Here is a 14964-nt window from a genome sequence, read left to right as displayed (position 1 = left end):
TGTTTTTAATAGAGCTTTAATAAAGATATGATTGGATTACAGGATGTAGGGATGGGGCTTGTGAAGTGCCAAGGTTAGACAGATTTCAGGCCCCTCCAAATAACACTGAAAGCATAAAAGTCAACCTTGAGCAATCAAGAAGGACCCTTAAATAAGAGATATTTGTCATGTGTCATAATGAGTTATAGCAAGACACAAAATAACCCTAAAATTTAACCATGTTATGTACAATCCCCAACATGTTTATTGCAGTTGATGAGCCAAAGGCAAATGAACGGCCTATAAATTATGTTGTTATCCAAATTACTAATGAAATCTGAAATTTCCTTCACCTTACAGAAAATGTTTATTACTCTTTTACCCATTCCCCCAGGAAACAATTCAGTCAGCAGAGAATCTGTGAGCACAGAAAATACATACATATTATGGGAAACGAATGGGAATTAAGTTTCAGCCACAAGTTCTTTGATGCTCTCTATCACCCACATGAGTGAACCGGCCAAAAAAGAAATCACTTGGCAAGAGATTTTTCAGCCCTAAGATGTTCCACATGCTAATTAAGGGCTCTGTTAGGAACCTGACCTTCAATGACAAGGTGCTTATTAAACCCCTTCGGTTTCTGCCTCTGACTCTGACAGGATTAGATAAAAATCTTACTTAAAAGTTAATAAGAAATTATTTTAGCTCAGAACTTTGATGTCTCATGTGCACTGTGGATATGAAATTCTAACTTAATACATAATTGAAAGATTGCCCCTCCCCCTTCTCTAAGAAGTAGATTAAAACTTTTTAAAAACCTTTTCTTAATAAAATTTCCTATCTTGGCTTTAAGAAGATTTAGCTCAATTTATTATAACTAAGTAGATTTTCTTTTTTGCACATAATTTAGGTAAACATAAGAATTATTAGGATCTAAGCTGGATGACAAAGAGACTTTAAAAAAAAAAGTATGACTAACAAACCAAGGATCAAATGATCAGATTTAACGAAAGCACAAAAAGCTGTTAAACCCAGAAAATAAGAAAAAAAGGAAACATTAGCAAATTTGCAATAATTCCACTATTAGGTAATAAAAGTACAGGCATGACATTTCTCTAATAGACTTCCAAAATTCATGTACATCAGAATCACCTGTGCTTATTTTTCCCCACTACTACAGATATCTGGATCCCACCCTTCATGTCCTGCATCTCTGTCTTGGTAGCCTGCATTTTAATAAACTGCCCCCAAATTAAAAACCACTGTTTCTGACAACCACTATTACAAAGAGACACAGAAAATTATTTCCCTATCTACCCAAGTATATTCGATCTTAAGAGCTAATAAAGTGTTTTGCCCTTGAAAGAAAAAATTTACGTTATCCAATCACTTTACAATATCTTCTTGTACAAAGTAAATCAATAAATATTTAAAAAAAAAATTTTTACTACTTTTCCCATAATTTCTAATGCATCACCTTGTTCATTTTTTATTTAGCAACATAAAACACTGAAAGCGAAGGGGCCAAGACGGGAGACTACCTGTATTCACACTTGTACCTATACCAAATTTACAGGGCTCCTGCGGGAGTGGTTGATCCCTATTCTATAACACAGGAAAAAAACAGATGGATGAAGTTAAGTGTTCTAAGTAGTTTGGAGTAATTGTAAACCATTTATCCTAATACTTAATATGACAAAGGTTTATTATGGGGGCATATGGAGAAGTCAGCGGTGGAATAAGTGGAGAGGTCCAATGGGTAAGACACCATCTCTCCTCTGGAATACTACAGAATTCAAGCTTAACTGCACCTGTGAATGGCGTGCTCTACTAATGTCCTTCCAGTAAATGTTTGTTCTACAAGGTATCAAGTTTGAAACATACTCTGTGAAAGAGAAGATTTTAAATAAGGTGTTATGCTTCAAAAGGATGATTTAAGTTCTCAATAGATCATTACACTCATCATCCTGGTCTGGACAAATATATCTGCTCTTACTGTATAAAGGGGGAATCTTTGCAATGAACATTTATAAAACAATTGTAGAACAGTTATAGTAAAGTTAAGGATTCCTATGGTTGTATCAGCACAGTTTATTTTTTCCTTATTGAGAAAATTGTTAACAAAATTAATTTTGCATTCATGCCAAGAGGTAATGAATAAACATGTTAATGTTATAATGTGATTATTATAGTCAGATTGTCAGTAGTAATGCATTATAAAATATGTGACTCATCGACTTCAGTCCCCAAATAACAAGTTATTACTTCTGTTCATTACGTGCACATAAGTATATCAGGCAAAATTAGATTATCTTACAGCAATCTATTTAATAGTAAATATTGAAGCATAATTCCTCGAGTCAAACACACTTTGTAATTGATCATTCATTCATTTATTAACTTCTTTACTGGAGTATAATTGCTTTACAATGGTGTGTTAGTTTCTGCTGTATAACAAAGTGAATCAGCTATACATATACATATATCCCCATATCCCCTCCCTCTTGCGTCTCCCTCCTACCCTCCCTATCCCAGCTGTCTAGGTGGTCACAAAGCACCGAGCTGATCTCCCTGTGCTATGTGGCTGCTTCCCACTAGCTATCTATTTTATATTTGGTAGTATATATTAGAAAGGGACACACAACAAAGAGTTACCAATTTAAATGGATGATTCTTGATATTAACATAACTGCAAATTACTGTGACTTATCACCATTGGAAAACTTTCATGAGAGGAAAATATGTGCAGAAACTTGCTTCTCTCAAAGGCTGTTTTTCTGGGTTTTTTTAATTTTTTGTGTTTTTTTGTGTTTGTTTGGTTTTTTTTTTTGAGGGGTAGGGGCACTGAGTTAAGAATGGAAAAAGATACAAATGAAAAAATTCTATCATCATAACACTGCCTGCCAAATTTTCTAATAGTGAAAATTTAGTCCTTTGAGACACCCAGCAGGCAGATCAAAGAGCAAAAATCCAGAATTCAAAATCTTACTAAGGGTGCCTCTGTATGAAAAGATCTACCAAATAGATTGCTCTTTCTTTGTGATAGAAAAAAAAAAAAAATCAACTTGCAGTGAGTTAACCCTTGGTGTCTCAGTACAGTTTTGCTAACAGTACAAGACCTGATTTTCTGTTTTAAAACTTCCCACCATGTCAGAGTCCACTGAGCTTTTGGAACGATTTTAATTGGTTTTAGTAACTTCAGAGTCACTCTCCCAACTGTGGAAGAATTGAATATTAATGTATCTACAGAACTTTGCACCCCACTCAGAAGCCAGTCAGCTCATGACAAATGGGCAGAGCAGTCACACTCCTTTAGACAATTCGTTTTGCTTCCATGGGACTAGATTTCATTTTTTATTATGTGTTTTTAATTTATATCTTATTGAAATATATTTAACATACAACATTGTGCAAATTTAAGGTGTACAACATGTTGATTTGATACATTTTATATTGTTATATGATTCACATTTGTAGCATGAGCTAACATCTCCAGAGTGTTACATAATTATCATTTATTTTTTATGGTGGGATTAATTGAGATCTAGTCTCTTAACAAGTTTGATGGTTATAATAAATACTGCTCTCTGTATTCACTATACTGTGCATTAGATCTCTAGGACTTATTTATCTACTTGTTGCAAGTCTGTACCCTTAAATAACATCTCTCCTATTCCCCTACCCTCCAGCCCCTGGTAACCACCATTTTACTGTTTTTATATGAGTTTGGTTTTTTTAGATTCTACTTATAAGTGATATCATACAGTATTTGTGTGACTTACCTCACTTAGCATAATGCCCTCAAGGTTTATTGATGTTGCTGAAAATGGCAGGATTTCCTTCTTTCTCATGGCTGAATAATAGATAGATAGATAGATAGATAAGTAGATCCTGACTACTGTGAATAATGCTGTAATAAATATGTGAGTGCATATATCTCTTTGATATCCTGTTTTCATTTCCTTTGAGTATATACCCAAAAGTGGAATTGCTGGATCATATGATAGTTATATTTTTAATTTTTTGAGGAACTTCCATACTGTTTTCCACAGTGGCTGAACCAATTTACATTCCCACCAAAAGTGTACAAAGATTCCCTTTTCTCCAAATCTTCTCCAACACTTGTTATTTCTTGTCTTTTTGACAATAGCCATTCTAACAGGTATGAGGTGATATTTTGTGCATTTCCCTGATGATTATTGATGTTGAACATCTTTTCATGTACCTGTTGACCATATGGATGCCTTTTTTGGAAAAATGTTTATTCAGATCCTCTGCCCATTTTTAAATCAGATTATTTGTTTTTGGTTGTTGTTATCGAGTTGTTTAAGTTTTTTTTATATATTTTGGATGTTGACCTCTTATCTGATACATGGTTTGCAAAAATGTTCTCCCATTATGCTGGGTGCCTTTTCGTTTTGTTGACTATTTCTTTTACTGTGAAGAAGCTTTTAAGGTTGATGTAGTCCCACTTATTGATTTTTACTTTTGTTGTTTATGCTTTTGCTGTATATCCAAAAAATCACTGTCAAGTAAAACTGTCATTATTTGCAGATGATATGATTTTACATATAGAAAATTCCAAAGACTCAACAAAAAAATAGAACTAATCAACAAATTCAGTAAAGATGCAAGATATAAAATAAGCATACGGAAATTAGTTGCATTTCTATACACTAGTAATGAAACATCTGAAAAATAAAGAAAACTATGCCATTCACAATAACACCAAAAACAATGAAATACTGAGGAATAAATTTAACCATGCAAGTGAAAGATACATACAACAAAAAACACAAGACATTGCTGAAGGAATCAAATTAGATATAAACAAATGGAAAGACATCCTATATTCATGGATCAGCAGAATTAATATTGTTAAAATATGCATACTACTCAAAGCCATCTATATATTCAATGCAACCCCTATCAAAAGTCAAATGGTATTTGCCACAGAAATGGAAAACCAATCCCAAACTTGTATTGAACCACAAAAAAATCCTGAATAGCTAAAGCAATCCTGAGAGAGAGCAAAGCCTTTATGCATCACACTTCCTGATTTCAAACTATACTACAAATCTATAGTAATTAAAACAGTATTAGTATTTCTTTAGGGGAATTTAAGAATATTCATACTAAGCTAAGTTCTTATGTCAGTTAGGTCATATTTTGCTGTCAAGCACAATTTGAAAAAAAGTTTTGTTTCCCAGAACTTTTCATATTTTGGAGTTGTGGATAAGGGATTATGGAACTCTATGAAGTTTCATTAACAGTGGGTATATAAAAAGCTTCTTTCATTCTCATGGGATCTTTTTATCTCTCTGATCCCTCCTGACTGTTCTGGAGACTCTGTCTAGATGCCTACCTCCTACCAGGTTCAAATAATCAATTTTATATCATGTAACTGCATTACTGAGGGTTTCTTACCAGGCTGAGTGAATTAAGTCTCTTTCCCAGACACAGCATTTCTGAGCAGCAACATACTTCAGGCCTGCCTGAACTCTACTCATAAGTGGCAATTCTAAAACAAAAAAAAAGTGGTAGAATTGGAGAAGAGAAAGGACAGTGAACTGCAGGGTATTTTTAGACTTAGTTCCATTTTTACTTCCCACCATTAACACATTGTTCCTGCTCTAGTCAGAAATCCACATAGATTCAATGCTTACTGTGTGCCAGACACCCAGTTCTTACAGATATATTACTGCATTTATCCACCACAGCAACTCAGAGAAGATGTGCTATTGCCCTACAAAGTTTAGGTTAGGAGACTAAGGTTCAATGAGAAGAAATAATTTAGATAAGGTTGAACAGCTGAGAGTTAAGTAACTGATTTGCTTCCATGTAATAAGCAAAGTAATTTAGTGCAATTGTTCCCAGTCACAGGCTTTCTGCCTCTAAATCAAAATTCAACAATTATTAAAATGTGTCAGATTTCAAACAGTTTATATATTTTCAGCACAATCTAAACTGTCAAAGAAGTTAGGACCTGCTCCCCATGTCCACTCTCAGCCGGCATTCTAAAGTTCCAGGATTAATATTTCTTTAAGCATCAAAATGGCCCAGAGCCAACTGGTGAGACAACAATCTTCCTTCTCCAAATCCAGCTCATCAGCATTAAGCTGTGCCAACAGGGCACAAATGTACCTTGGATGTAAAGTAAAACATTCAGTCCGAACCCATAGGGTTTTGGCCAACATAGCTTGTGTGATTAGCCAAATCGCTTGTGTGATTTTCTCCTTACACACATGCCGACCCCCTACAGAACTGTCTAGCTCCTTGTGACCTCAAATAAATGAGTCCTTGTGAGTTTGGATATTTACTTTAGGTGAAAACAAGCTCTATAGACCATAAAACATGTTGCCATCCCTCTGTGGAATAAATGACACATTAACAAATAACTTCCCCTCATAAATCTCTCGTCTAATAAGCCATATTATTCCTAATAGACTCCATTTTGGTCTGTATATCCTTCTGTATATATTCTAGGTGAATATCCTGTCTTCTCAAATATGTGCATTTCCCAGAGTCAGCAGTTGTTTGGGTTCTAAACAACTGACCCCTTCATTGGTCTCAAGCCAGTGACAACAGAATCAGTATATTCCAGATCAATTTAACCTGAACTTACACAATTTTTAAAATGCAGGAATGCAAACAAGCTACTGTCTTTACTTTTAATCCTGTTTCAACTTTTCTGTTTTTATTTTTTTAAAAGCCTTTTAAATAATTACAGCTCTTTCATTTGCATTATATAGGTATTTCATTTGCTAACATAGGTATTTCTTTTATAACTGTATCTTATTTCTCATAAGAATCATATCTCATATCTGATAAGAACCCTATGAAAAATGCATCATTAAGTAGACAGCAACTGAGTACCAAGTGGCTTCTCCAGGTTCTCTCAGCTTGTAGGTGACAGAGCCAGGACCTGAATCGAATTTTCTACCACCGAATCTTCTGCTCTTCCTATCCAGGCTCAGTGACCCAAAGACTATCAGGCTCAGTGACCCAAAGACTATATATCTGGGATATAAAGAAAAGAGGACTAAATTGAGAAAGGTTCACTTGGCTGCTCCCTGAATGTATGAGCTTGGGAAAGTCACTGAGCATCTCTGTACCTCAGTCTCTTCCATCAAAAATGGGAATAGCCAGGAGCTTCCCCTGCAGAATCCTCAACTTGGCTTCCTGTTTTTACTCTTGCCATCCACAATTCATTCTCCAGGTTGTAGCCAGAACAATATTTTTTAAACATAAATGCCCTCTGCTTTCCTACACATACCCTCCAATACTTTGTACATTGAATCGAATAATGACAAACTTCTTACTATTATTTACAAGGCCCTACATGATCTAGTCTATGCTGCCTCTTCAATTTTATCATACCACTCCCTAGTCACTGCACTACAGCCACCCTAGCCTTTTTCACATTCCTCAAACAAACCAAGTTCATTTTTGCTTCACAGTTTTTACTCTTATAGCTGCCTCTGCCTGGAATATTCCCCCCATGGTCATCCCATTCTCCTTGTTCAGGTCTCATCTTGAAAGCCACCTCCACAGAAAAGCCTTCCCTGTTCTATCTAAATCTCTCTTTGTAATATCTTCCTGTGCCCTTCACCTCAATCTTGACCCATCACCCCATTTCTTTATTTCCATAGCACTTCTCATAAATTATCTGGTGGGGTTTTTTTTGCTTTTCATTCATTTTCCCTCTTCCCATTCTCCACTCCTTAAACTATAATACATGCTCCATGAAAGCAGAGACTGTCATATTTACCACTCCATCTCTCCTGTATTGCATCCCTAGTGCCTAATAACAGTGTTTGGCATATGGTAGGAGCTCAAAGAAAACTTTGTTAAATGGTAAGCCACCTATAAAAAGCCATAGAAATGAAAGATTATAAACTCAGATCTCAAATTTGTGACCATTTGCTTTGAATCCAGGTCAAAGCTTATTGTCCCACTGTCTAAAAAATAGTATTATTAAGCAGGGATTTTTTTTTAAAAAAAAGAAGAAATTTTGGAGAAAACCCTTTTTAAGTATTAAAACAGCAACTGAGATCAAATGTACCATCTGTGGAAAACCGGGTCTTGACACTGAAGTAAAACCTATAGGACCATTGATCGGTCACACTGCTTAGTTAATACATTACAATTTTATATTTACTTTAAGGAAATGAAAAAATATTTAAATTTTATTCCCATTACTCTAATTCAGACTTTATTAATTTAGAACACCTACAGATGTACAGAAATTCCTTACTATAATCTCCTCATCTTACCCACCTCCTCCTTTGCCTTCTCCTCCTAAAACTCTTCAGGATTCTGAATAACTACTCTCCTGTCTTAGGCAAGAGATGAAGAGAAAACTTAGCCCTAGAAAGGAAAGGTCTCCCTACCTTCTGGAAGTGAAAGAGAAACCACTGATAACAACATATTGAGCTACACAAGACTACTCCAACTCAAGATTCTTCCCTTCTTTAAACTCCACATAGACTTGCAGTCAGGGCCAACCACCTGGTTTTCAGTGATTCTCTATGTCCATTGAACCTTAAGTTTATAATCATAACTAAGTGGTTGATACCTTTGAACAAGAGCTATATCTTATATTTTATTCCCAAGCATATGACTTAGTAGATGTCCAATAAACACTTATAATTAACTCCTATCAATTAATATAAATTAAGCATATCTTTTTACATTCACCTTCTTTGATATTTCCTGTGTCTCTCATAACTGCATTATTAGGCCTACAAAGAGAAAACCAAGTACTAGCACATAAAATACTAAAATGCAGAAAAGGTTCTTAAAAAAAAACTGCTTTACTGCAGAGCTTGCAAAACTGAACATTAATTGATGCAAACGTGCTTACATACATTTTAACTTTTTATTTTGAAGTTAATTTTTAAAATATTGATATTACTTTATTTTTCAGAAGAGACATTTTCTTCATGCCCGTGTTAATTTGTTTACCCTTCTAATATTGCTATTCACTTAATACTTTTCCATAAGGAGTTTCTGGACTTTATACCCACTAAACAGCTCAGAAGCAACCTTGCCAGAAAGAAAAGGATGTAAGAATAAAGCAATGGGGAGAAAGGAAAGAATCATTCATTAACAATACTTAGGAAATATAATGTTTTATAATATTCTAAATATTAATTCCTTGTGGTTCTCACTAATCAAATCATAGAAGTTGAAGGAATGATAACAAGAGATTACTTCAACCCTCCTCCTACTTCCCAGTGCTAGTCACTAAGAAATGTGATATATTCCTTTTCATCTCCACCTACAAGCTTCCCTGAGGAATTTTCCCATGTGAGGAATTCTCTCTCATTTTGAAAACATGCCCTCTCTCACCTAACTTTGTCATCTTTAGGGAAACTCTTGAGAAAATCATTCCTATTAGCCTGACAAAATGGTTTTTGACCTCAAATGCTATACTTCCCTAGCACCAGCTGCAAGCTAGGAAATAGCAAGAAGTTATAAAAGATCCCTTTAACAGTAGAAGGCAGGAACAGGTAGTCATGCTTCACTGTTTTCGTAGCTACTTCTATCAATATTTCTACTGCTACCCCGAGCTTTGGAATTGACAACAACTATAGACAGAAAGCATAAAAACCGGATGGAGGAAACTAACCAACTATAATTTAAATATAGCTTTGGCCTTCTTTTTAAAGATAAAACACTTAAATTAACTTGATTTCAAAACATGCTCTTCAATGATATTTTCTTTTTGAAATTCACAGAAAAAATTACCTTCTTTTTCTCAACTAGCTGACCTATCCAGTTATATTCAAAGAACTATTACCTATTATTTATCATTAAAAATTATCCCTTTGATACTTAACTTGAATGAAAACACATAAAGTTGCCCATGCATCTCAAGCGCAAATCACACCTTCATTTTTCCACTGTACCCTTGTGCACTTTTAACTTGGAGTCTTAAATTTAAATTTTGTTTTATTAAAATACCATCCCATACCAGTCAGTTAGACTGCTACCTTTTGTTCACTATTTTTGTTTCAGTGACAGCTTTTTCAGATTTTCAGATGTACCCCAGATGTCATAAGCAACCGATTCAGATCTCATCTTTCAAGCCATATAAAAGTAGAGTCCCTGTTTAACTTGAGTTCTCTAGATTTCACAGTCAGCAAAGTCGAAAAGAATAAAAGCATTCAGAACATTTTAATGGAGAACCATATCTAAAACCTGCTGAACTGCTTGTGAATACCAAGGTCTTCAATCCCATCTCGTGGAGAGGCACAAGACTATGTGTTAGAACAGGTTCATGCAGCCATGAATACTTGTCTCTAAGGACAAATTTGGGGAGCTTTTAATATCAAAAATATTATAAAACAAGTAACTATATAAAGATCAATCACTTGAGAGAAAGATGTTGCAATGCAAGGTACAATAAAGTAAACCTGTTAACACAAACAATCTGAGTTGAAAGCTCTATCCTGTACAGGCCGGTCCCTGAGAGCCCCATTTCAAGTTGAACTTGATCTCTACAACTGGTTGTATTATTCAGACTCCAGGAGGCCCTCTCCATAAAGTCACCTGCTCCTCTTCTCCATGCTATTAGTTCCTACCTTGCCATTTCGGTTTCATATTGTAAATTCCAAATCCATAAATTTGAGTAAAAAATGCACAGGCACAAATAAGCTTCCCCTTAAATTTGCTTAGAAGGAGAGACTTCCCCTGGCTGTCTTAGACATGTCCTGAAAAACTGAAATTCTGGGCTGAATTAAAGGGATCACTGCTTGCCCAGTTAGGAGAATTGTTAAGATTCTCATAATTCTATGATCTTCTGATTTAAATTTGGCAAATATTTATCTGGCACAAAGAGACATTTAATGTTTTAGTTGTAATCTGAATCAACTCTCAAGTTTCTAATTATCTGATTCATATATTTTACTCTAGTCAGTGAGACTTAGAACTTCTATATAGATGTACTTATCTCTGAAAAATTTCTGTGCCTGAGACTCCTGTCTCTGTGAAGAGTGCACAAAACATGGAATCAGATGGCCACATGAGGAAATATCTGGCCACATATTTGAAGGACAAAGCAAAGGAAGCCAATATCTGGCATTTGTCAGCTGGCTTGCCAGGAGGAAGCAAGAGGAGTTACTGAGAGGAGTACTACTTGGTAGTACTTGGTGGTACTTGGTAGTTACTGAGTACTTGGTAGTACTTGGTGGTACTTGGTAGTTACTGAGGAGGTAGTACTTGGTGGTACTTGGTAGTTACTGAGGAGTTACTACTCAGTAACTACCAAGGAGTTACTGAGATGCCAGGAAAATCTGAATTAGAACAGAGGATTGACTTGGGATGTAATGAAGCAGCTAGACTGATAACAGGAAGACACAGACAACATTTCTATCACCTCTGCACAGGTCACTATGACCTAAAGAAGATTCAGCAGACTACTAGAAGATTTTCCATTTTTAGCAGTGGCAGACATAATAAAAACATCGACACATTTTCCCTCAATCCCAGTATAAATAACCTATAGAAGATGAGAAGTGGTGGACAAGTTAAGTGTATTTAAGTGTTGTTTATGATGATGGGCTGCATGGGAGAACATTAGTTCACAATAGTACTACAGAAAGTCATTGCCAATCTTTAAGACAAGCACGAGAGATGAAATTTATTAAGCAAATCTAGACTCTAAACTGATAAAGTAAAAATATTACAAGCATGCTCAGCCCCACATGGGCTACCACTAAAAAAATCAAATAAAAGACAACTTAGGGTCAATTGGAAAGGCAGATTTATAAGAGGTGGTTATCCCTTATGAGTCTACTGTGTTTTTAATATTACAAAACCATCTCCCACACATTTTCATATTTGATCTTCTTAACTACTCTGAGAGGAAGGCTCAGGAGGTCTTATTATCCCATTTGCAGATGCATAAAACAAAATTAGAGAGAATTCAATGATAGAGAAAACATTGTATTGGACTGGGAAGAAAGGTCACCATCAAGAGTGATAAGGTTTTATGTCAGATGCTCCTGACATGCAAAAAGACAGAAAGAAAGAATCATAACTAAAATGTACTTATTATTCCCCCAATTCATTTGAGTCTACTGTATATCCAATGGTTACCTCAGTAAAAATACCTCAGCTAAAATGACACCCAACTCCCATGCCCTCCTATATCCTTACTATCGCTTTTCTTCATTGCCCTTATTATAACTTTCTGATGTATGCATTTATTAACCATTTATCTTCTATACTCCTCACGAGAATGTAAGCTGCATGAGAGCAGGAATGTTCCCTGTGCTTTTTTCTGTCATATTAACAAACCTAGGGGATAAATATAAGATTAACAAATATTTGTGGATGTATGAAATAATGATAAATGAATTGAAGGTCTCTTATATGTTAGTTATTGTACAGATCATCTTACTTATTGGAACCAGATCTCTGAAATACCAACAAATGATGCTAGACTTAAGAGTTCAGTGACGAATTGTTGAGACAATTCTGTTTATATTTACACAGAAAGGATTTGTATATATTTAACAGATGTTGGCTGATGGGAGAAGGCACAGTTGAGCATACTTTTGCTATAGTTCAACATGGACTTCTTCACGGGTAACTATCCCGAAAATGAGGCCAAAACTATCCCACTCTGACCACTAAGTGAATGTTTTCAAGAGGAAGGTAATGCTGACTGAATTTTATTTTAATCTATTGTGACACTATCTCTGGCTACAAAAAAAGTAGAGACTCTAACAAGGGATTAACCCCTGAACTTTCATATCTGTGTAACAAGATACTGTTTGTTGAAAAGGTATCTGATGCAGTGGAACAGGCACAGATTTGGAAACAAAGGATCTGCGAGGACCTAAGAATCCAACCTCAAGTCCCCACTTATTCCTGGCTGTATGACCTTGGGTCATTCACTTTATGTTCTTCAGCCTCCATTCTTCTGCCATTCTTCTGGAAAATGGCAAGGTGAGGGTCTACTCACAGGGATGCTGCAAGGGCTAAATGTGTGTGAAGGTGGTGTGATTACTAAAAATTGCTTATAGCACTGAAACTTATGCTTATTCCTTTGTAACCAAGGAAGAGTAAATCAATTGATTTGATTTATGACAGAAAGTTAATTTCATTCAAAAGGAAGAAAGGAAACAATTTGGAAGACCCTGAATCAAAAGGCAAAGACCATTTTTGAAACTTAACATATTCTCCTTGCATTAAAAAGAGCCAAATACCTGCACATTGCCATCAAAAATCGAATGGCTTTTAGGCAGATTCAAAGCCTCTCTCTCCTGGTGTCTGAGTTCAACTGTGGCCTCTCCTGAGCTCTTCCATACCGAGGATTCTCCTCCTCACCGGCGTGTTTCAGAACAACACAGAAAGCGTCTGTTCCTAGGCTTCAGAAACGCTCGATTTTGAGGACGCTCCTTTGAAAGATATCAAGGCAGACATTAAATTAACATGAATGAAAAGGGGTTAGGAGCATGGTTTCTACAAAGTTAGTGGTTCTTTTCACCCGTTGAGAGTCCTTCCCCATAGGTCCAAGATAGAACAACAATGTCCCCTAAAGCTTAAGAAAGTAGGAGAGAGGAGGCTAAAAGCATACCCCGGTTTAACACTGGAAAATGGGGCGCCCGGAGGCAAGGCTGGCGTCACGGGCTTGATGAGTGACACCTGAGCATTCACACATGGCTCATAAGCCACACTTGTGAGGACCAGTCTGTTTTAATTCTGTGCTGCCACCGCCTTGAAATTCTTAAATTTCTCACAAGGAACTCACAATTTCATTTTTCTCTATGTCGCGCAAACCATACAGCAGGCACGACCCAGAGGAAACTCAGGGAGCCCTCCAGCCTCCACAAGAAACCACGACAGAAATCGAAAGAGCTGCGACGAGGGGCTGTGGTGACTGTTTCCATACCGGGGCACAACCAACGGCTCGGGTGTCTCCAGTCTTAAACTTGCATGAGTCCCTGCGGTCCCCCGCCCCACCTGACGAAGCCTGGCAGGAGCCGGCTGGGCCACCTGCAGACCCGGGAGGGCTCAGCGGTTCTCCCGCGCAGGCCTCGCGAGGCGAGGGGGTCGGGCGTCCTCTGGGCCGCTCGCGCTCTCTGCGCCGCCCCGCCGGATCCTCCCTCAGCGCGCGGGCGTCACGGGTAGCTGGGAGCGCCGCGTCCTCCCGCGCACGGCCCGCGGGCCTCAGGGCGGCCGGCTCCTCCTCGGACACGGCTCCGGGCCGGGGGCTCTGCCCTCCACGCACATCCTTCACTCTGACGCCTGAGGGAACCCTCCCCTACCCACCGCCCCGCGTGCGCAGGCTCAGTTCCTCGTCAGCCCCGGGCCAACGAGCCGCTTCCCTCAACCCGCCGCCGCCAGCGCACTTCTGCTCGCCTCAGACCGCCTTCTGACAAACCCTAACTTCTGTACTCGCCGAAGCTCGGCCTCAGAGAAAAGAAGACATTTTGTAAAAGTGACGAATTGGGATGAAACTTTTCGGACTTCTTTCCCCAACTGCCAACTCCTCTAGTCAGGCACCCCTCGGGTCGCGCACAAGCCCCCTCAAGGGAGGCCAGGTTCTTGGGGGCTCGAGTGCTCTCCCCGCCGCACCCCTCCCGGATCCTCCAACCTCCAGGGCGTGAATCCTGGTTATTCTGTATTCTCAAACAGCAGACACTTCAAACTGTTTCTCTGAGAGAATCCAGCCCCTTCAGAATCTTCCCAATTTCTTTCTTTTACGTTACAATTTGTTCCCTTTTAAAAATGGGAGTGAGAAGAAGAGGAAAGAACGAAAAAGAGCAGGCACTTCAGTCCGTTTTAGTCCAGGCTGCCCCAAAGGAGGTGTTCAGCTTGAAATGACGGAGCTGTCTGCGCTCCCGGGAAAGCACAAGCAGGGCAGAAATCTGCACGGGCCCACAGTGCCATCTAGGGGCCGACTCGCGAAACGACAGCCTCCTAATGCTTTTTCTGCGGATACTTGCTATCTACAAAAACGGACATTCA

At 37.8% G+C, this 14964-nt stretch overlaps 1 long non-coding RNA gene across 1 annotated transcript in view; it reads right to left on the bottom strand.

Moving 5' to 3' along the window:
* The window catches only part of LOC309971060, a 31423-nt gene extending 17172 nt beyond the window's left edge, over positions 1-14251 (bottom strand). Inside the window, exons 1-3 of the long non-coding RNA XR_014326716.1 lie at positions 13886-14251; positions 13200-13391; positions 5407-5500 (exon numbers count right to left, since the gene is read on the bottom strand). This is a non-coding gene — a long non-coding RNA (uncharacterized lncRNA). The remainder of the gene's footprint in view (positions 1-5406; positions 5501-13199; positions 13392-13885) is intronic.
* Between the last annotated feature and the right edge of the window lie 713 nt (positions 14252-14964).

Source organism: Leucopleurus acutus (genome assembly GCF_964270905.1).
Source record: "Leucopleurus acutus genome assembly, chromosome: 14".
Lineage (NCBI taxonomy): Eukaryota > Metazoa > Chordata > Mammalia > Artiodactyla > Delphinidae > Leucopleurus > Leucopleurus acutus.
The sequence above is the reverse complement of the archived record's forward strand: the minus strand, read 5'-3'. Positions and strand labels throughout refer to the sequence as shown.